The 22,231-nt window shown below is 37.0% G+C and overlaps 1 non-coding gene across 1 annotated transcript; it reads right to left on the bottom strand.

The window, feature by feature from the left end:
- Positions 1-20,884: 20,884 nt before the first annotated feature.
- Positions 20,885-20,956, bottom strand: TRNAD-GUC (transfer RNA aspartic acid (anticodon GUC)). Its single transcript has one exon. It is a non-coding gene; the product is annotated as a tRNA-Asp (tRNA).
- Between the last annotated feature and the right edge of the window lie 1,275 nt (positions 20,957-22,231).

Below are 22,231 nucleotides of genomic sequence, written 5' to 3'. Positions count from 1 at the left end.
CCTGTAGCCCAGACTGTCTCTCCCAAAATTTGCGTAATTTTGCCTCCTAACCGACCAGACCTTGCAAATAGTCACTGTCGACTCAGATTGCCCATCTCCATCGCTCAGTGACTCTTGCGTAGTTTTCATCAAAAGTTCCTAGAGCCATCATCCCACTTCACAACCTTACTACCTCTCCCGGTCATCTGCATCCGAAATGATCATGTGTCATGGTAAACTAGGAGGTTTTGGATTTGATTTTGTCTCGTCATGAGTGACTGCAGGTATAGGTACACCAACAAACATGGAAAGACAACAAATGGAATGAACGAAGGGAGCACATGCAGGAGGATAGGTTCAATAATGGAAGAATGAATGATGCATGCTAAATGGACAAACGTGACGATCATGCACCTTCACGAACATATGAGCCTGTCAAGCCTTCCAACATGCAAGCGAGGAACAACATGCTAAAGCTTCATCAAGTGAAACACAGACCATCGAAGACTCCTCACACTTCGCCATGCAGAGGTGAAGCTGTGATACGCCATGAAGACACCCATCACCTAGCATCACTAAAGCTCGACATGAACTTCAACAACAGCATGAATGAACCAGCACTACCATGTCGAGTCATTTCATGAGTCATGTCGCCCACATCTCTACTATGGGCTTTGTTGTCAATAAATGTGATGTAATGTGGAAGTCCAAGAGACCCACTTGTTGAAAAAGGAGTCATGTAAGTCGAAAAATCATGAAGTCAAATGGTCATGAGGGTAGTTGAACAACCATAAGAGTCAGTTTCACCCTTGGCTATAAATACCCCCTCATTTGTACATACAAGGGGCTTTTCACCTCAGCTCCTCCCACATAGCCAAGAGAGCCCATTATCTTTTATTTGAGGAGTAAGTAGTGGGTCCAATGCCCCACACTCGGGTTTAGTGATGTTTGGTGTAATGATGTGTCTTAGAACTTTCACTTAATTCAGAATCTTGTTAACATGCCAACACGTTTTCACACATGTATTGTGTTGTAAGACTAATCTTTAACACTTGTAATGCATGTTGCTTCAACATGTGTTCTACATCTGAACTATTTCACTCATTGTAATACATAGTCTATTAATGGAAATGTGTTGTATATGTTGTTAACATTGTCTCGCCCATGTACTCTCTCGTACATCAAGAAAACCTTTCACATGAATCTTGTTGTAACAATCGTTGCACTCGCCTGAACTCATTTGTCAAGTGTTGTACATGTTATATTACCTTGTATGTTGTGACTGTCACATCCGTGTGGATTTCTCCTCTGGAAGCTATGAACGTCATATTGTGTGTGTGTTCCTAGCCAAGTTGGGACTACATCCCAACCAACTTGGGACCCACTTTCACCCTCTCCCTTCACAGTGAAAGAGCCATTGACACGAGTACACTAGCACTCACCAGGCATGTGAACCTCACTTCTCAATGACAAAGCATACCACTCTCTTGTGTTGACAAGAAAGAGTTGAGGCAAATCCTTAAGATAATGGAAACTGGACCATGATACCGGATGGGACTACCACACCAAATGGTGTGAGGCCTAGTTGGGACTTCATACCGAGGTGATCCCCTGAGTGTTGGCGGGTCCATCACTGTCAACAGATCCATAAGTTGCTAGATCGACAGTTGAGATTGATTTGGGGGGCGGGGGGATCATGGTAGATGTTTAATGAGCAGGGGTTGCATAGTTGGGATTAGCGCCAATTTTCCCATCTTTGATAAATGATTGAGGTTTATTGCGGGACCCCCTACCCCAAATTCAAAACCATCATTTTGGGGGGGCCGGGGGGGGGGTCTACACTATCAGTTGTTTTGGTCGAGGCGGTTCCATACCACAACATGGTGTGAAATAGGGTAGGTGACCCTGCAAACAAGTACATGGTTGTAGTAGTGCCACATTAGTTAGGATGGACCACATGGAGACCCATGTACTAATGTGGGCTTGTCTTATTGGAAAATTTTAAACATGAATAATTTTTTATCTATAAATCAATTGAGTTAAAATTTACATCATCAGAAATATCATGATGAACTAATCACCATGGTGGTGTCAAATTTAATTTCCACAATGTTTGAAAAATGAGGTTCTGTGACGCCACCCTCATAACCAACCTTGGAGGTTGGGTTAAAACAAACAATGCCTCCCATATCCCAAGAAAATGCAAGGGGGTGGGAGGGAATGTTAAAAAGTGATATCGGAGCTTAGGTTCAACAATGGACCTCAAGAGTCTCATGCACTGAGGTTAAATTTATTTTGATAGTTTAATTGTTATATATGTTGAATTTTAAGCTTACATATGTTGTGGTTTCTAACCTTGATAGAATTCTTATGTATTTTGATTTTATGTGACTGACATGGATTTTAGATGTGTGAATAAAATTAAAATAGAATGCTTCAGATCAACATGATTAGTGCTAGCATGCCAAGGTAATGAATTAGTATGTGTATGCTTGATTTAATTGACAGCTTTATGTGTGTGACAACACATAATAAGACACAATTTAAAAAAAAATAGAGAAAAGAACAACATAATGATGCAACACAATGTAGAAAAAACCCATCGTGAGAAAGAATAAGACTTAGTTGGAAATTGTTTAGGGGGAATATCCTCTCATGGAATGGATACCCTCAGGAGCATGATATTTGAGTTGAAGAGTTGCAAAGTAGAGAATGAAAAACTCATTAGAAAAAAAATAAGAACATGCAAGGATAAACATAATTCTTCTATAAAACATGTCATACATGCAAAGGTTGTTGCAACATGGAAAAATTTCTAGAGATATGGAAGGGTATCGTAATAAAAAGATTAGGAAGAAACCTCATAAGGTTAGGAAGGATAAAAGGCCATTGAAATGTTAGGGTTATGGAGAATAACACCTGATCCATGAGTTCTCTCACAAACAAAAAAATAAGGATAGCTCATGTAATCTCTAGACATGTGAATCAAAACCAATTATGCAGAAAGGGGTAATTCAAAGAGGAACGCCTTGAAATCTTGGGAATGAAAAAAGAAACAATTTCTTTGTTACTACCCTTATAACAAACATGAGTTCAAGGAAAATTTTGATTTCCAAAAGACTTCCCCATTGAAAAATGCATACATCAGTGCGTTAGGGGTAGGAACATCAACAAAAGGTCAGTGGGAAGAGCCCATAGAAGTGGAAGTAGAACCCACCATGAGTTATATGGTGCCTGGAGAAGTTAGTAAGGTTGCATCACCCACCATTGGTGATGAGATAAAGAGAGAAGAGGTAGAATCCTTGAGATATCTATAATATACTGAAATGTCCATAATAATGAAAATTATTAACTAATGGTGTATAGCTAAAGTAATCTACTTGCATAAGAATGAAAGTGGAAGGGTTCCTTTTGATCTATTTAGAAATATTTTGGAAATTTAAGGTCATTATATACCTTAGGAAAGGCTCTAACAATTTTTTTTGCATGTTACAGTATGTTAATTGATATTACTAAAGTAAATGGTTAAGGAAATGAATTGGGTAAGAATTCCTTTTAGTTGAATTTGAAATGACTATTGTTTCAAAATTAATGCATGTATTGTGTGGATGCCTAAGAAGGGGTATCGTTAAGGAAAGAAGCCTTCAACATGACAAGATTTCTAGGAATTTTGTAATGCCTGCAAAATAAAATTAAGAACTAAGTTGCTCATGAATTTAAAGATACAAAACTCTCATTTTTTGCTCTTTGGGATATTGGAATAAATGTTTGATTGCATTGTGGGATACTTGGAATGACTATGATGCACATATACAGTGCAATGATAATTTATTTTCTATATATTTGAAATCAGTTGAAGGTGATAGAATTATTATGTGTGATAATTCTAAGACCAATTTAGGATTTTGTGAAATTTGGAAATGAAGAGATTGTATATAAGAACATTGGTAGTTGATTGAAAGATAAAATTGTAGGTAGAGTGTTGGAATTGGGTGTGAGATAGAAGCCACCATGATATAATATTAACACCTACAAGGGAACCCAATAACATGATGAAATGTCCTATGTTTATGAGTTTTTTTCTTCTAAATGAAGCACATTTGGGCAATTAAAAAAATTATGATTTGAAATTTTTGAGTATATCTCATGGGAACTAAATGTTGTGACACAGGTGGAATGATCGAGCAAGGATCCTAGGAACAAAAACATGGCAGTAATTTAGCAACCTTGGAACATTTTCAGTACCTCACTAGGAACAAATCATAACTGACACCTTGAATATAAGGATCCATGAGCAATGCAGTGGAGCATGTATGATATACACTTGGCTATAATACTCCATGCATAAGAAAATAAATCATGCTATACCAATAGTTGGATATAAAACTCTAAAAATAACCCCATGCAAAAAAAAGCTGAACCAAGTAGGGTGATTGAAATGGGGATTTCCTGGGCTTGGATGGGTGAGTAGTTGATGAGGGCCCATGTAGGAAAACCCACGGCCAAGTAGACTTCCTGGAATGGGGGTTTCCTAGATTGAAAGGGATGAGTATTTGATGGGGGCCCATGCAAGAAAACCATTGGAAAAGTAGATTGCTCAGAATGGGGGTTGGTTGGGCTTGGAATGTTGAGTAACTGATGGAAGAAGAAATTGGTATACATGCTCACTAGGATGTGTGCACAAGAGGGCCTTTTCAATTCAAACAATGAGTTGAACTTGTTACATGTAGAGGAAAATGATACAAAGAATAAGTATAAAGATAAGTATCAATTTAAATCATTACCTATTGAAATTTTGGCTTAATTTAATTTAAAATTATCATCATTAATCTCATAATAATTATATCCTTGTGACATAGGTGAGTTGATGAACTATCCAACCTACAAGGATAGATGATGTTGATCATAACTTGACATCAGAGTAGCATGGAAGGAGCATAATGGAACTGAAGGCCCTAAGGACTAGGCCATTGTGGTTCCACTAGAACCCAATGCATTGGGAATGTTGAAGAAAACAATGTGTCAAAGTTGTTCTTTGTGGACACCATGTGGAGTAATAGATAACCATGCAGGGATGTGTCAGAATGCCATATAGTTTAGAGGTGACTAGGCCATGAATTATGAATGACATGGCAACTTAGGACATGCAATATGTCGTTGATGTAGGATTTGTAATTATAAAGCCTAGTTTTTATTATGTTCTTTGTTTATAGAACAATTAGGATTATGTTCCTTTAAGGGTGTAGGGTTTCTGACATCCCTCTCCTTATCCCCTTTTTTTAATATTAAATTATGACTAAAATTCCAACGTGGAGAACCACAACTAAATGAGATGTTAACTAAACATTTAAATTAATTTACTACCAACTAAAGGAAGGATTTCCTTATGGATCAATAGATTGAGGAAATCTTGCTTGCTTGTGTAACTTGAAAGCCACATAACAAATGAATTAACTCACTGAGCCAACAGTTGCATGCCAACAACATTTTCTGATAGATTTGGGTAAGAAATGTGATTGAAGAGAATCCATCACATGACAAGCATTGAATATATTAGACTAGGATGGTGAGGGGCACAGGACAATGCCCATTCCCCCTTGCAGATCGATGAGATAATGAAATAAAGAGGGCAATGCCTAATTTCCTAGTTAGATAGAAGAGCTGAAGGAGAACTTTCTCATATATAAGATGAGATACTAATCAGATATGTGTGTGTGTGTGTGTACATACATGCATGTTTGTGCACAACATAAGAGAAACAAAGGTTTTTCATCAATTGATCTTTTTTTTGGTGTCCCGGGTTGGTCACTAGTTGTGGAATTGAGCTTTTTCTTAATATTTGTTGTTGAAGAACAAAGGATGTTAAAAGATAAGTGTGGGGATATGGAGAGAGGAAGGAAGAAGACAAAGCAACTGTGGAGATGATTTTTGATCCCTATGTTTGATTTGAATTACTGTAAAATTTGGTGAATCTTGTGAATGAGATTAGATAAGGGTGGGTCATTGTGGTGTTACTATGAGAGAGTATATGACAAACCACTTGCATAGTGGACTTCATCTCCTGAGTGTTTATCCAATTGTGGTTTCAAATCCCTAAGAAGCCATCCCCTCAGACTTTGGATCTACCTGGAGGGTGGTCAGTTGCAAGAAAATTGTAGTGTAGTTGGCCTATGGTTGTGTGGAGAGGGGAAGTCCCTCCTTCAGATGCCAACTATTTGAATATGTTCAGATAATTCTATTGATATTTTATGTTTAATTTATAATTTGTGATGTTTCATGAATCACATATGTGTGGAATGATTTCTTATATATATTTGAATGTTATTGAATGAGTTGTGAAGTCACTACTATTTTCATACCTGACAAGCTACCTTAAATTTGAATGGTTGAATTGTGTGAATTATTTCCTTATTCATGATTTATAAGATATTTTTATGTTTATGTTTGATTGTATGGATTTCACACAATATGAATATGTTATATTATCAATCTTTGGTTAGACTACATATGGGAAATGGGTAGTTCACTTCCATATTCATAATATGCAAGTTGTCTAACATGCTATGAATTGTGTACTTGGATTGTGTTGGGGTGTATTCAATTCATGAATAATGGGATTAACTGCGTGTTATGCTCACTCACTTCTTGAAAATAATAGTGTATGAATTAAATAACTCAACCTTCTCAATGGAGTTGTGGTGTCTAAGGATAATCTGTAACATTCCTTCTATACTTATGTGATTATGAGTATTACATATGTATGTAATTAATATAGCATGCATGTTTATGAAGATGATTTTAATCAACTTGTAGTAGGGAAATAATACTAGATTGTTTTATATGCTTCTCCTTTGATATCAACATTTCGAATTTATCTTTAGACCCATGCATTTTATCATATTGTCTCATTTTGGGTTAGTAATTCAAATTTCAGGGCCTCAGATCCTTGAGGCATAGTTTGTCGAAATTTGGTGTTTTGGGTTGTCCCTTTATTATGCATATAACTTTCCAAAAGTTGAGGTTCAATATCTCTGTTCCATGTGCTTCATTATGCATATAAATTGGGGTTCAAGGAAATCACCTTTTTTTTTACAGAACCCTGAACAATGGTGTTCTAACGGTCCCTGACATCGGCGGAGCAAGTGATCCATATACATAAATATATAAATATGTGTGTGTGTGTGTGTGTGTGTGTTTCAGTGCCTGGGATTGAGAGACCAACAGAGGAACCTTAATCCATTGAAACTATGACATGTGGACCCCATCTAGCTATCAGACCTTGGGATATTGCATGAACCTTGGGTGGAGAGGCCTAATGTCGATGGGCATATATTGACCATTAGACATAAAAAATATGTGCACAAGGAGGAAAGTGAGCCAGTCTATTGGTGAAATGCAACCAAGCAGAACCATGCCACGTGGTTCCCACACTGGGCCACAAGCCATTGGAGCACGAGGAGAGTTTGAGCATAGTTTTGTGTGGGAAAATTTGACTCAACATGACAACAATGGGGAATTAGCACAATGTGGTTCTAGCAAGAAACCCTACCACCGCTTACCACTCACCATCAACACCTTTATGCCTTAAATCCTCATAAATATGAAATGTTGATGAGATTTAGGAAAACTTGGCCATGGTTCCTACTGTGGAACACTGCCCACTACCGGTTTTTGATAAATCATTACATGCTACAAGTGATAACATGGAAGGGTAGTCATGATTGAGATGACACCACCAGGGACGATGTGGTTGAGATGATATGGCTTGGGATGATGTGGCCGAGATGACATGGCCTAGGATGACATGGTTGAGATGACGTGGCTTGGTGTGACGTAGCCAAGATGACATGGCTTGGGGTGACACGACCAAGGTTCTAGCCCATGATCGGGTCATTGCCCACCACCACAGATTTTCATGTTGTAAATTTTTATAACATGCAGGATCAATAGGAAGGAGTCAATCTGATGGAGGTTACAACACATGGAACTATGAATTTGGGCCAACTCCCCACCACAATTTCCCTGTTTTAACCTTGTAACAAGTAGTCAATAAAAGATAGGACAATCTAGTTGTGGTTCCTTCATGAGGAACTGTGAGGTTGAGCTGTTACCCACCACTGAGACCCTGTGCCTCTATAAATCTATAAATGGGAAAGCAACAAAAGACCATGATCCAAAATTCATTAGGTTGATGGTCAAGATTGACTGATGGGGTCCCCTCATGGTCAATGTTTAATGAGTAATCGGGGTGCGATTAGGATTAGCGACATTCCACCCATCTTCGATAGATGACTGACATTGATTGTGTCCTCCCTTGCCCCAAATTCAAAACCATTGTTTGGGCCGTATATGCTACCCGTTGTTGTGGTCAAGGTGATTTTGTACTTCGGGGTGGTGCACAATAGTGTAGGTGACCCTGTGGATAGGTAAGCATCCACAACAATGTCATGTGAGCCAGGAAAGGACCACATGGAGACCCATGGATCAATGTGGGCTTCTATTATTGGAATCTTCAAACAAGCATAAATTTTGATTTCATGGTGGTGTCCAAATTAATTTCCAAAACTTTTGAGAAATGAGGTTTTCTGACCCCACCTTCATAGTATACCTTGGAGTTTGGATCAAAATGAGCATGTAACACCTCCCACAACCCAAGAAAATCCAAAGGAGTACGAGGGAGTGTTACACACAATCCAAACTAAATGATATTATATAATTAGAGTTAAATATTATATGGCATCTAAAAATTAAGTTAAAAACAAAGAAACCATTAATAATGTTAATCATTAATATAGACATAATACATTTTATAAAGAAAACAACATTAACTTTATATAAAAATGTGTAATACACATAAAAGATAATATCAAAATCAACACATATGGGAAATATAGATGTGAAGACAAATATAAATGTCAAATAATGCATGTCGTAGTATACATACATACACACACACACACACACACACACACACACACACACATATATATACATACTACTCCTAGGTTTGTTAGTTTTGAGACATCACCTCCTATACATAAGAAATAATCTATAGTTAAATTATATATATATAACAAGATAAATAAAATCATTTATATTAATGAAAGAGAATATGCATATTGTGGTCATTTAGAGGATTGTTCTAGCCTTGAGGTGCTATAGAAGATTTGTATTCTATTCAAAACAAAAAATATAAGAGATTTTGTTCAGTGAGACACAAAAACAAGTTACATTGGTATGATGAAACATAAAAAAAAATAAAAAAATACATGAAGGCACCATTGCTTTGTCTTAGACCTTGACAAAAATTCCTTAGATTTGGATCCATATTACTGCAAAAGGATCAAATCATGGGAGTGTTCTTAGAAATGGAAGTCCATAGATTCCTATTCCACCTCATTTACCAATTCCAGTATACCAAAAGTGAAAATAAGAAGTGATAGGGCTTCTTCTATGATCTAGGTGGATATTGGTGGCCACCCACCTATTCCATCTAGACCTCCAGTCAGTTTCATTTGTTTCTTTGTTTATTTTAGAATTTACTATTTTTAGCAATTTTTCGGGCCTTGAAATTCCAGAACAGTTTTAACCCCCTAAATGGTGTTTTTTAGGTCTATTGTAGGCCCATAGCCATAGGCAAGGGCCTTTTGCAAGTCCTATAGTACTCAGAGAGACCTTTCCAACAAGGTATCATATGCGCCAAATGGAGATAATATGACCAAGTTACGACCCCAAGAAGTTAGTTGCCTAACTAACTCCAACGGGGCCCACAAATTCTTGGCGTTACATCTCCTAGGGTTAGGTTTTTGGTTGTTTAGGGTTTTCTCATGTTTTTGAATAATGAATAGGCCCTTGAGCCTCATTGTAACATAATTCAGAGGCATGTAGCTGCCACATATCTTCTCAGAGATAAGCTACCATCGCCCGAGCTAGTTTATTTCCTTTCTGTTTGTAAGCATATTTCAGTATTCTGATATTAATGAAATGAAGTGTTATTTATATTGCATCTCTGTATTTATTGTTATGTCTGCAATTTGTTGCGTTCTTGAATTGAGGCTTCTGTGATCCATATCAAGTTTATGAGAGATTTTTCGGCGTAAATCACATGATATTTCATTTGTCGACGCGTTTCGAACCAACCAATGTGGTTCATCGTCAGGACAAGTTGAAGAATCAGATCTAGCTTTACATGTTAAATAGTCAGAGCAGAACTTCCAATTGCTATAATTCTTGACCAGGTAACAGCTAAATTGACTAATGGCTAGTTGGACTAGACTAGGGGCATAACCTTTATTTAATTAAATTAGTTAAATCGATTTGATCATTAAATTGATAGTTAGTTATATTCTTATCAAATTAAACGTTAAAGGATTAACTATTTTATAAATATATATTAAAATAAATTAATTTTAAATTACTAGTTAGTAATAAAAGTTACTGACTAAATATAAATATATAAATATTAGAGTGATTTAAGGGTCAAAAAGAATAATTTAAACTTAATTAATTGTTTATTTAAGTGTTAAATTAGCATATTACCATAGATTGTTATCCATATTATTTATTAAATTAAATAAGTTAATTTTAATTTGATTATTAAATAGATAGTTAGTTGTATTCTTATTATATTAAAAGTTAAAGGGCCATATGAAGATAGAGGCTTTTTAACTATTTTATAAACTATTAATTAGCAATATATATTAAAATTAATTAATTTTAATTTAATAGTTAGTTATAAAAGTTAATTAACTATAATTAACTTTTATAACTAACTATTTCATTCTTGTTTAAGTTTGGATCAGTGGTATCAGAGTATACTACTCTTTCTCTGTTTTTCTTTGCATGTCCCGAATGAGGTTAGGGTATAAGGAGTTAGGGCTCGATCTAGTTGAACCTTTGCAAGACCAGCTTCACAAACCCCGATGACCTCCCATGGAAGAAGAAAAGAAAGACGAGGGGGCAGGAGATCCTATCAAAATATTGCTCGAGGAAGCCCTCGAGTGACAGAGGAACATGATGATGGATAACTTTTCCCATATCCTTTGACGGCTACCCATAGGCGACACATATTCATTCAACAACCACTCTAGAGGCACCACTCCTTTTCAGGTACAAAATAAATTTTATATTTCCATATTTGAGGGCTAGATAGATGTAGATGCTGTAAATAAATGGTTGAATTTGTTGGAAGGATATTTTTCAGTTCATGACTTTTCGAATCGGAAAGAGATTACTTTTTCACTTCTCAAAGTTGCCCCACATGTCAAGGATTGGTGAGAAACCTACCATGAACAAAAGGACGAGAGGGAATCCTCACTATTTTCAGCCACACCCACTTGGGATTCTTTCCAAGACGCCATCAAGGAACAATATTACCCTGTCGGGAGCTATGATCATAAATACATAAAGTGAACCACGCTATGGGAGGGAGGGACAAAGATGTTCCAAAGTTCACAAATGCTTTCCATACCCTCTACACAAAGTTGGGTATCAAGGATTTTGAGCGGCATTTGGTACTCAAGTACCACTATTGTCTACACAAGTACATCTAGGACAAGAGGGAGTTCATGGACATCTCCTTGCTCGACGCGACATACTAATACGCTGTCAAGATTGAGCAAAAGCTTAAACAGAAGAAATGAGACTTTGGATCTGAAAATCCGAAGCAAGGAAAAGGTGCCCCCAAACCATAGAGCAAAGAAGGACATGGGAAAATGGTGTGAGTTCCATAAGAGCTCCACTCACAACACAAGTGAGTGCCAAGCTAAGCAGTCATTAGTGTTCGAGCTAAAGGCTTTCCGATTCAAATGCATGTTCTGACTCTGAGACATAACCCAACAAGGGAGATGACAAAGGGAAGCAGATCATTGACATGGAGCCCAGTGCCACCGTGGCCACCACCAAGGTCCAGAAGAATGAGCATGAAGATCTAGAGGAGGGGGAACGCCTCTTCCACTCACAAATGTGGGTGAAGGGTTCTCTTCTGCAGTTCATTATCGATAGTGGGAGCCAAAAGAACCTCATTTCAATAGAGATCATGAAGCTTTTGGGCCTATCGATGACATCACATCTGCAGTCGTACACCATCGAGTGGCTTCACCAAGGATGAGATCTCTGTGTCATCTAGCAATGTCACCTTCCCTACAACATCATGCCCTTCGTGTTCCTCATGAAGTTTGTATTATTAGGACAATCATACTTATGGAAGCGACATGTTGCATATGAGTCTAGACCTCGCTCTATGATTATTGCTTTGGGCAATAAGTTGTACAGGATGCTGGAGGTAGCCTTGCCTACCACCATCTCTTTGATCTCTGCAAAGTAATGCAGTAGGATCATTTCCCATACTAGGAAATATGTTTTCCTTATGATTCACCCTCAGGGAAAGAAGAAGGTTGTGGCCACGGCTTCCATACAGGGCTCCTCTGCACAACAACATCAGATGGACAAGTTCGTGGATGAGTATAGGGACATTTTCACCTCACCTACAGGGGTACCTCTGCATTGTCAGGTCAAGAAATCAATTGATCTGACCCCAGATGAACCACTACCTAATGGACTGATCTATCGACGCTTTTTTCTAGAGAATGATCAGATCAAGAGGCAGATTCAGGAGTTGTTGCAGAAAGGGCACATCAGACCAAGCTCATCACCTTGTGGGAGCTCGATTGTATTGGTATAGAAGAAGGACAAGATTTGGAGACTCTCTATTGGCTATCAGGTGATGAACAAGATCACTATCTGGAATAGGTACCAAATCCCACAGATTGATGACCTTCTGGACCAACTCAAGGGGGCCAAATATTTCAACAATATTGACTTGAAGTCTCGTTATCACCAAGTTCATATCAAACCCTCTGATGTGTGGAAGACTACCTTCAAATCCAATGAGGGCCTTTCCGAATGGTTGGTCATGCCTTTTGGGTTGACGAATGCCCCCGAAACCTTCATGATATTGATGGAAGACATCTTGTGACTCTTCACTAATGCATTTGTGGTGGTGTATTTAGATGACATCTTGATCTCTAGCCAGAGTTGGGAATAGCATCTCCACCATATCTTACAGGTCCTTCAAACCCTGCAACAACACAATTTGTGTGCCAATTTGGGGAAATGCACTTTTGGCATCACCCAGGTTCAATATATGGGGTACATCATTGATGAGCACGGTGTGCATGTGGACCCAGCCAAGATACAAGGCATTTGGGATTGGCCAGCCCCAACCACTCTAACAGAGCTCCGCAAATTTCTAAGTCTTGTCAATTTCTATTGCATATTCATGTTGGGGTTCTCTCATATCACTTGTCCTTTAAGTCAAGTACCAAGAGAAGAGCGAAAGAAATTTGTGTATGGTCTGAAACCCAAAATAAGGCGTTTTTCGAGTTGAAGCATCACCTCTTCTCTACACTAGTGCTCACATTACCAGACCTGTAGCAATCATTTGAGATTGAGAAAGACTCCTCTGACTATGCTATTGGTGCGATTATTACTCAATAGGGGGATCTAGTGGCTTACCATAGTGAGACACTTTCAGACACAGTTCGAAAGTATCCCACTTATGATAAAAAAAATTATTCCATTGTGCAGGCCTAACATCAATAGAAGCATTACATTCTAGGAAAGGAAACGATCATCCACATATACCACTGACCCCTGTAGTTCATACAGAAACAAGGGAAGTTGCAGAACGATCGTCATTTGAAATGGTCCACCTACTTGCAACAATTCCATCTGAACATTAAGTACAAGAAGGGAAGCACCAATAATGTTTCAGATTGCCTCAATCGACGACCAGTCATGGTGTTGATCACTTTGCTTGACTCTTGTGGTCACGAGACTTCAGGGTGGCCACATCTTTACTAGAGTGATCAAGAATTCGACAGCACGTACCCGAAACTCCTGGAAGGTAAGAAAATTCCAAATTTTCACCTTCAGGATGCACTGTTATGCCACCTAGCACACATCTTTTCTCCTTCAAGCAAGTGTGCCAAGATGATTTGGCAGGCGCACTACAGTCAGGCCATTGGACATTTTGGAGTAGAGAAAACAATGGTGGTATTGCAGAAGTATTTTTATTGGCCAAAACTTTGTCAAGATGTTGGGAAGTACATTAGATCCTGCACCCCTTACGTCATTGCCAAACCAACCATCAAGAAGCAAGGCCTATATACTCCTCTACCTACTCTTAGTTGACCTTGGGAATCCATCTCCATGGATTACATGTCGGGCCTTCCTTCTACTAAGCACGACAACGACTGCGTTTTCGTGGTAATTGATATATTATCTAAGATGGACATCATTGAGGCCTATAAGAAGAGTATCACAATAGATGCCATTGCTAAGCTCTTCTTTGAGCTAGTATGGGTACACTTTAGCATACCACAGTCCATTTTCTCAGATCCGGACAACAGATTACTCAGTTCATTTTGGTCAAGTCTCTGGTCAATGCGGGATACAAAACTTACTAAGTCCATAGCTTTCCATCCCAAAACTGATGGCCAAATAGAGGTTGTCAACAGGATGATCATACACATTTTGCACTTGTACAACTCGAAGCATCCATGCACATGGGATGAAAGTCTCCCCTATGTCCATAACAACTACAACAAATATCTCCACAGCTCAATGAGCCTCATCCCCTTTTAGGTAGGGCTGGGATTTCATCCATTATGTCCCATTTATATGGCCATACCATTTTCAGCCACTCAGGTAGATTCATCTCACGTCCAGTCCAAAGCCAACATGGCTAACAACTTCCTTTAGCGCATTCAATACATTCACGAGTAGGTCCATGATATATTAGATAGAGCCAATGCTAAGTACAAGCACCACCATGATCAGAATCGAGTGTCACACAAGTTCTAGGTGGGCAAAAAAGTTTGGCTACATTTACAGAAGGAGCGCCTCGTTGGACCCACCACAATCTTCTCTTGCTCCGATATGGGCCATACGCCATCACCAAGGTGGTCAGTGAAAATTCCTTCGAGCTCAACATCCCACTGTTCCTTGGTCTGCACCCAATGTTCAATGTAGACTGCTTCAGCCATACTTTCCACCATTGTTGGACAAAACTAACATTACAGAACAACTCACACTAACAGAGCTCAACCCGAACTGCATGAAACAAGCCACAACTGATCAGCTCATGGACACACAGTTCAAGAACTATCACCAATAGAGGATCCAACTATATTGAGTTGTCAAAGTAGGCCAATTACTTCACCAGGGCAAGTGATTCACTAGGGACCAGGTTCAATAGAAATTTCCTCACCTCATGGAGGCTCTACATGAAATGGGGACCATTGCTTCCTAAGGGGGGAGGAATGATCTAGGTGGATATTGGTGGCCATGCACATATTCCACCTATACCTCTAGTAAGTTTCATATGTTTCCTTGTTTATTTTATCATTTACTATTTTTAGCAGTGTTTCGTGTCCCAAAATTCTAGAGAAGTTTTGACCCCCTAAATGGAATTTTTTGAGGTCCGCTATAGGCCCATAGCCATGAGAAAGCTCATATCACAAATCCTATAGTACTTGAAGATACCCTTCCAACAAGGTATCATACACGCCAAACAAAGATAATATGACCAAGTTACGACCCCAGGAAGTTGGCTGCTTAATTAACCCCAAAGGGGCCCACAATCTCTTAACATTACATCTCCTGGGGTTAAGGTTATGGTTGTTTAGGGTTTTCTCTTGTTGTTCAATAATAAATAGGCACTTGAGCCTCATTATAACAAAGTTCATAGGCATGTGGCCGCCACATCTCTTCTTAGAGATAAGCTACCATCGCCCGAGCTAGTTTATTTCCATTCTATTTGTAAGCATATTTGAGTATTCTGATATTAATGAAATGAAGTGTTATTCGTGCTGCATCTCTATATTTATGGTTATATCTGTAATTTGTTGTGTTCATGTTTAAGTCCAGATCATTCTAAAATTTCAACATCCTTGAAATTCAATTACATGAGCACATGTGAAAAGGATAACCAATCAAAGAAAAGAATTGCCTCTTGAATGTATTGAAACAATTATTACATGAAAGCATTTTTTATTATAACTTTTTTAATTTCCCTAGCTTGGAGTTCCCAAGAACTTATACTTTTCTTATACCTTTCAAAGAAGTGATTGAGAGGAGAATCACAATGCAATGAATTTGAATTTATTGTTAGAGCCTCCCCTAATGCATAATGGAATTTCATAACATGAGAATGAGATCATTGTAATACAATGCCTACACCACATACGAGGGGATGACATTGTGAGGCTTTGTTGAAATAATCCCAAGGGATTTTATATTTAATGGTTGACAACACTATATTTATTTTCTTCTTCTGTTTTGAGAAAACCACGAATTCCTTGCATAAATTTATGATCATCCCTACCTTAATATCTTGGGGGACATTCAAAAATTTGAAAATGTTGGAATTTTGGACTCACTAGATCCCATATTTTATAATATAAGGGAAAGCTTCAAACTAAATGAATGACTTATCACCAAACCAAATCTTCATACTTTCTTCTATATTTGTATCTAACCAACATGCATGCATACTAATATCAATGATAACCTTCGTGATTACCTTAAATGTATAAGAATAAGAGAGAAAATGGTGAGATATGTATTCTTAATATATTTTATAGAGTGTACATTGGTGAGAGTCAATCCAACCATTGTTAAAAACATCATACCAAGCTAATAGTTTAATTTTTAGTGCTAGCCATGTCATGATATTGATTTTTAGAGGGGAACTGAGTTTCCATAAGGAACACCACCATCATTTTATCTCACTAATGTTGAGATTCCACAAAACAAGAATAACCAAGCTTGGATGTGAATTTCTTTATTGTTGGGTTCTTGGACCAACAAAGTTTGTCCTCAATATCTTCCCTTAGTTTGATAAGGTTTGAAACTAGAAAACTATGGTCCCATTCAACAACATTAGGCTCTACCAATTCCAAATCAATCAACAATTTCTAGTTGGCCCTGTCACTAATGTGTATTGGCGATATGCCTTGACATTAACAATGAAAAAATGACATGTCATGTGGAGTGAGTTTATAATTGGTCTAGATAACTGGAAATCATTACATAACCCTAGTCAGTGGTCTTAACCTAGCTTAGCCTTCCCCGCACACACACATACACACATCCAATGACATCTTCATTACCCAATATGACCATAAAAGATATAGGATTGGTATTTTATGTAATATGTGGAGAAATAGGTGGATTTATTGATATTGTGGGAGGTGGTATAGATGGTGCAACAAGTGGTGGTGGAAAAGGTGGAGGAGTAGAAGTTGAAGGTAAAGAATCAAGAGAATATGGAAGTGGTGGAGGAGGAACATCTTAATATACCTCATCATGTATAGAAAATCAAATGAACAAGAAAAATGAGGATGTGTCATAGGCCATTACCCCTCACCTCTCATCCTCTACCCCAAAATTAGGACAATAATAATGTGACACATCAATAATGCCATATCATGGGGAAATATCACACATATACCTACAACCTTAAGGTACCAGATAACCACACATTTCCATTATCCACTCCGTAACCTACCAATTATGTACATAAATATTTTGTGATTATTGATGACATAAGAAGCTTGACCTCTATGGCATACTAGGTCTATGTTTCCAAGTTGGTTCATCTACCTCATCCATATTTGCATTAGAAAAGTGAGGCCCCTCATCAACATATGATCCAGTATCTTCAAAATAATAGCTAATAAAATTAGACAATCTAAAAAAAATCATAATCAATTGCATGTGCATTAAATAAGATAAACAATATGTAACTAGATTAATTGAAATATAATAATATTTCCTTTGTCATTTAATATATCATCATGAGTAAATAGGATGTCCAAACATGCTCATTAATCCATCCTAACATTGAATATTTTATTTGATCAAGGATGTGATCATCCACACTAGCTAGTAGCTCCAAAACATTTGAACTCAACAGTCTACATGAGTAATTTTTCTAGCCCCTCTCAGATAACATCTTGTATCACATGTGCATATGCACATCAATGCTAAGTCTAGGAGGGAGAATTCAAAAGTTATCTTAAGTCACTAGAATCCACTAAAAAAAAGTAAATCAATTTGAAGAAAAAGGGAAGATAAGTCTCCCATCAAGCACACTATGACAATGGGCCAAAGCAATGTAATTTTTTTGTAAAATAATAGTAAAGCACCTAATCAGTCAGTCCATGTGAGATAAACTATTTATACATCACATTAGTGGGAAACTAATGTGATGTCCATAAGCGGTATAGTGTGTAAGTGTTATCATCATAAGAAACACACACCTATCCTACTTTACTATGAAAGATTATAAAATCAATGATCTTGAAATGATTTGGAAGTCATTGGGATCAATAATGGTCACACTAACATATCTCTCCACTTAGTTGAGTCTCTCCCATAATGTTTGGCAATAGATTAGGGAAACCCTATGCACCTCCTATATAACCCAATCATAAAATAAATATCCTTCTTTGAGTTGTTACCACATATTGTGACCAACCTTGAAGATTGTCTATCATGATCTCAACAATGGATCAACTACTTTAATAAGCCTATTTTTCCCTTGGAAGTTAGTCTTATCTACAAAAAATTGTAAAAACCTTAAATTTATAAGAATTTTAAGTTTTTAGAATTTTTGGTGATTTTTAGAGTAAAATATTTTTCTCCTATAGAGTTTGGGAAAATTGTTCTAGGAAAAAAAATGAAAATTGATCCTGTTTTGGAGAAAAACATGCAAAATCAATGCATGGGTGAAATTTAAGCCTTTCCCTAAATATCCTCATAAAATTTGAGGAGATCAACTTCCCACAAAAGGTGATGAGTGTAAGCTATAACAGTAATAGGGTGCAAATTCCTCTCCCACAAGAGTATATGTGACTCATACAAAAGTATGGCTTCACCTACTACTATTGTTGTTGCCATTATGCTTGAAATTATCCCCAATTCATATACAAATTTCATTATATACTTGTATCTATAAAATAAAATAATTATACTAAATTATCATTTGTTATATTGATTAAATATTAAACTTATATTTTCTTTCAATTTTGAGGTTTTTGTTTTATGTATATGCAGGGTAACTAGTACTTCAACATAATAATTAAATAAACACACTCTTAACAATGTTAAATGAATAATGTTCGAAGGGGCAACCCAATTGGCGATTGAAGTGATGTGAAAACATGTAAACTAAGAGATCTAAGATTCAATCCCTTAGTCATGACCTAGTCTACAAACAAGAGGACAGATCATAGGCCACGAGAGGTATAGTGGCAGCGACAAAAATTGATCCCATGTCATGCGAGTACGATACTGACCCAATGCCTAGAGGTATAGTGGTGGCGGCGGCCAAAATAAATCTGGCATGTCACACGAGTACGAGACTGGCCCAATGGTAGACCCGGACTTAAGATGGATTTTGGTGGGTACTATTACATTCTTAACAATGTCAGTGTATAATTCAACTTTCTTTTATCTTCGATATCTTTGTTAGTTAATATTTTCTCTTTTAACTTGGTTACAATATTTCTTGTAATGATATTCATATTATGAAGGACATCATCTTCTACCATTTCCCAACGATATATCCAAACCCCTTTTACTTCACTCAAAAATCTTTTTACAACCATTTTTATTCAACTCAAGGATAATTTATATTTTTTTCACAATAACTTCTGAGGAAGTACTCTAGGCAAGACCCAAGATTAAGTCACAATGAATGCCACTATTTACTTCATATCAAGATTTATGACTCAAGCTAACATATCTCTGGAAAATAAAACCCTAGTGGAAGGGGAATTAAACCTGCCAACTATCACTTGAGCTATTATCATTTAATAACCTAAAAATAAATTTATAATAACAACTTCCAAAACTATTTCAAAAGTTGTCATTAGTTTAAGTATCTTAAACATGAATTAATCAACAACTACCACTATTTACTTTCATATCAAAATTTATGACCCAAATTAATATGTCTAAAAAAATAAAACCCTAGTAGAAAAGAAATTAAACCCACCAACAATATCTATTTTCATTTAATAACCCAAAAATAATTTTATAAAAACATCTTTCAAAACTATTGCAACACCTATGCTTAGTTCAAGTATCTTAAACATGAAACAATCAACAAAATCTCAAGCATTTTACACTCATATTTTGTAAATGCTACAACTATTAAAATTCCTACATTTTTGGATCTATGGTACATCTCGTCAACTAGCATATAGTTTTTGTTTTACCATATAATTGTAGGGGAATCCATAACTACAATACAATATTAAACATATATGTAGCGATTTTAAAGTCCACGAAACTAGATATATATAGTGTATAACATATTTAATATTAACATAATAACTTTTGCAAGGAACATATTTAATTTTAACCCAATAACCTTTTGTTATAAAGTTCACGTAGAATGCAACGTCGCGGGTTCCAATTGCACAGTGGGGTTATTTCTCCATCTGTTTTCTTCTTTCGTATGTAATTTCAAATAACCCCACATGTGAGCGGTTTATTTTCCGCAGATTGTCAACAAATAATAGCAGCGCTTCGTGATTTATCTTTTAGGTTCCTCCCTTTATACCGAATTTACATTCCCAAACCTGGGAGGCCTGGCAAGTATCGACCCATTACAATTCCTCATCCGCGTGACGTCATAGTAATGGAGGCATTGGAGATTAGATTGACTGAGCTATTTGAAAGCATATTTCTACCAAGCTCACACGGATTTAGACCAAAAAGAGGAACGAGAACCTGTTATTGGGACATTTTAGGGTTGAGTAACATCCACTATTGTGTAGATGCAGATATCGTCAGTTGCTTTGATGAAATACCTCACGGCAAAATCTATCAACGCCGTTGCCGGGGATCGAACCCGGGTCACCCGCTTGACAGGCGGGAATACTCACCACTATACTACAACGACCACCTGTGAATCAAATGATTGGTGGATCAAATCACTTATATAGTTATTGTGTTATGATTTATATGGGAGGGAATGATATTTCCAAATTGTTGGATTATTTTCATGGGTTGCATTATGATTATAGTTGTATTATATTTCTAATATTGTATTATATTGTAATTGTTATCATTTTTTAATTACATTTTGTATATTTGGAGAAGATTTTTCATTGAAGGAGGATTTGAATTTGAGATCCAGGGGACTAACGTCTTTTCATAGGAAACATGTGTAATATTTGTTGAATTGAGGCTTCTTTGATCCATAATAGTTGTAAGAAGAACTTCAGCGTTAATCACATGAAGAAAGACCTTTGTCGACGCGTTTCGAACCAACTAATGTGGTTTATCGTCAGGACAAGTTGAAGAAACAGATCCAGCTTTGCATGTTAAATAGTCTGAGCAAAGCCTCCAACGGCTATCTTGACCAACGACTAATTTTGATTTAAGGACCAGAGTCATAAAGTCATTTTTATAATTTAAAGGAAGCTAGTTATATTCGGTGACCATACCTTTAAAAAATATATAAATAAATAAAATAATTTTAATTGGTGTTTAAGTTAATAGTTAGTTTTTCCGGAGAAAAAGCGAACTTTTTATTAAGGGAATAAAAAGTTACATTGCAGATGCTGAGCATTTCCATAAGAAGCTGCTTGCAGAACCAAGCATACAAAACCACAAAAGACTCCTTTCTGTTGATGAAACACAGAAATCCGAGCAGAAAAGCAGTAACAGTCAGCTGTTGCAAGCAGCTAAGACCCAAGGAGAGCACGACCGAGCATCATGTACAAAACAGCAAAGTATGCAACAGATCTAAACAACCTTTGAGCCTCCTCAACAGAGAGGAAAACAACCCACAAAAAATAAATCCACGAGTTTTGGAACCGAAATAAGTCTGTGTAATAAGAAGTCTGTGCAAAAAATAAGTATAGTCTATAGAACAGAAAGCAAAAAACAGCAGCTGAAGAAGTTAAATATATGGCGGAACATCTGAGATAACTGTCTGTCCTTGACAGACTTCAACTATTTTCCACCCTCCCAGAACTTGCTGCAAACCTTCCTTAGAAAGTTTGTCCGCGTCATCGTTGCTGTCCCTGTAGATATGACATATGGAGAAAGAGTTAAAAGATGATTTTAAAACCTGTATTTCCTGAAGCATGGGTTTCAATAAAAGATTTCTGCAAGTACTTTTTTCATTGACCCAGTTAATAACTTTGAGAGAGTCTCCAAAGATCTGAAT

Source organism: Pinus tabuliformis, chromosome 8 (genome assembly GCF_031772625.1).
Source record: "Pinus tabuliformis cultivar Carrire ecotype Pingquan chromosome 8, CPIR1, whole genome shotgun sequence".
In the NCBI taxonomy this organism is placed as follows: Eukaryota; Viridiplantae; Streptophyta; class Pinopsida; order Pinales; family Pinaceae; genus Pinus; species Pinus tabuliformis.
This window is presented reverse-complemented; position numbering and strand designations above follow the sequence as displayed.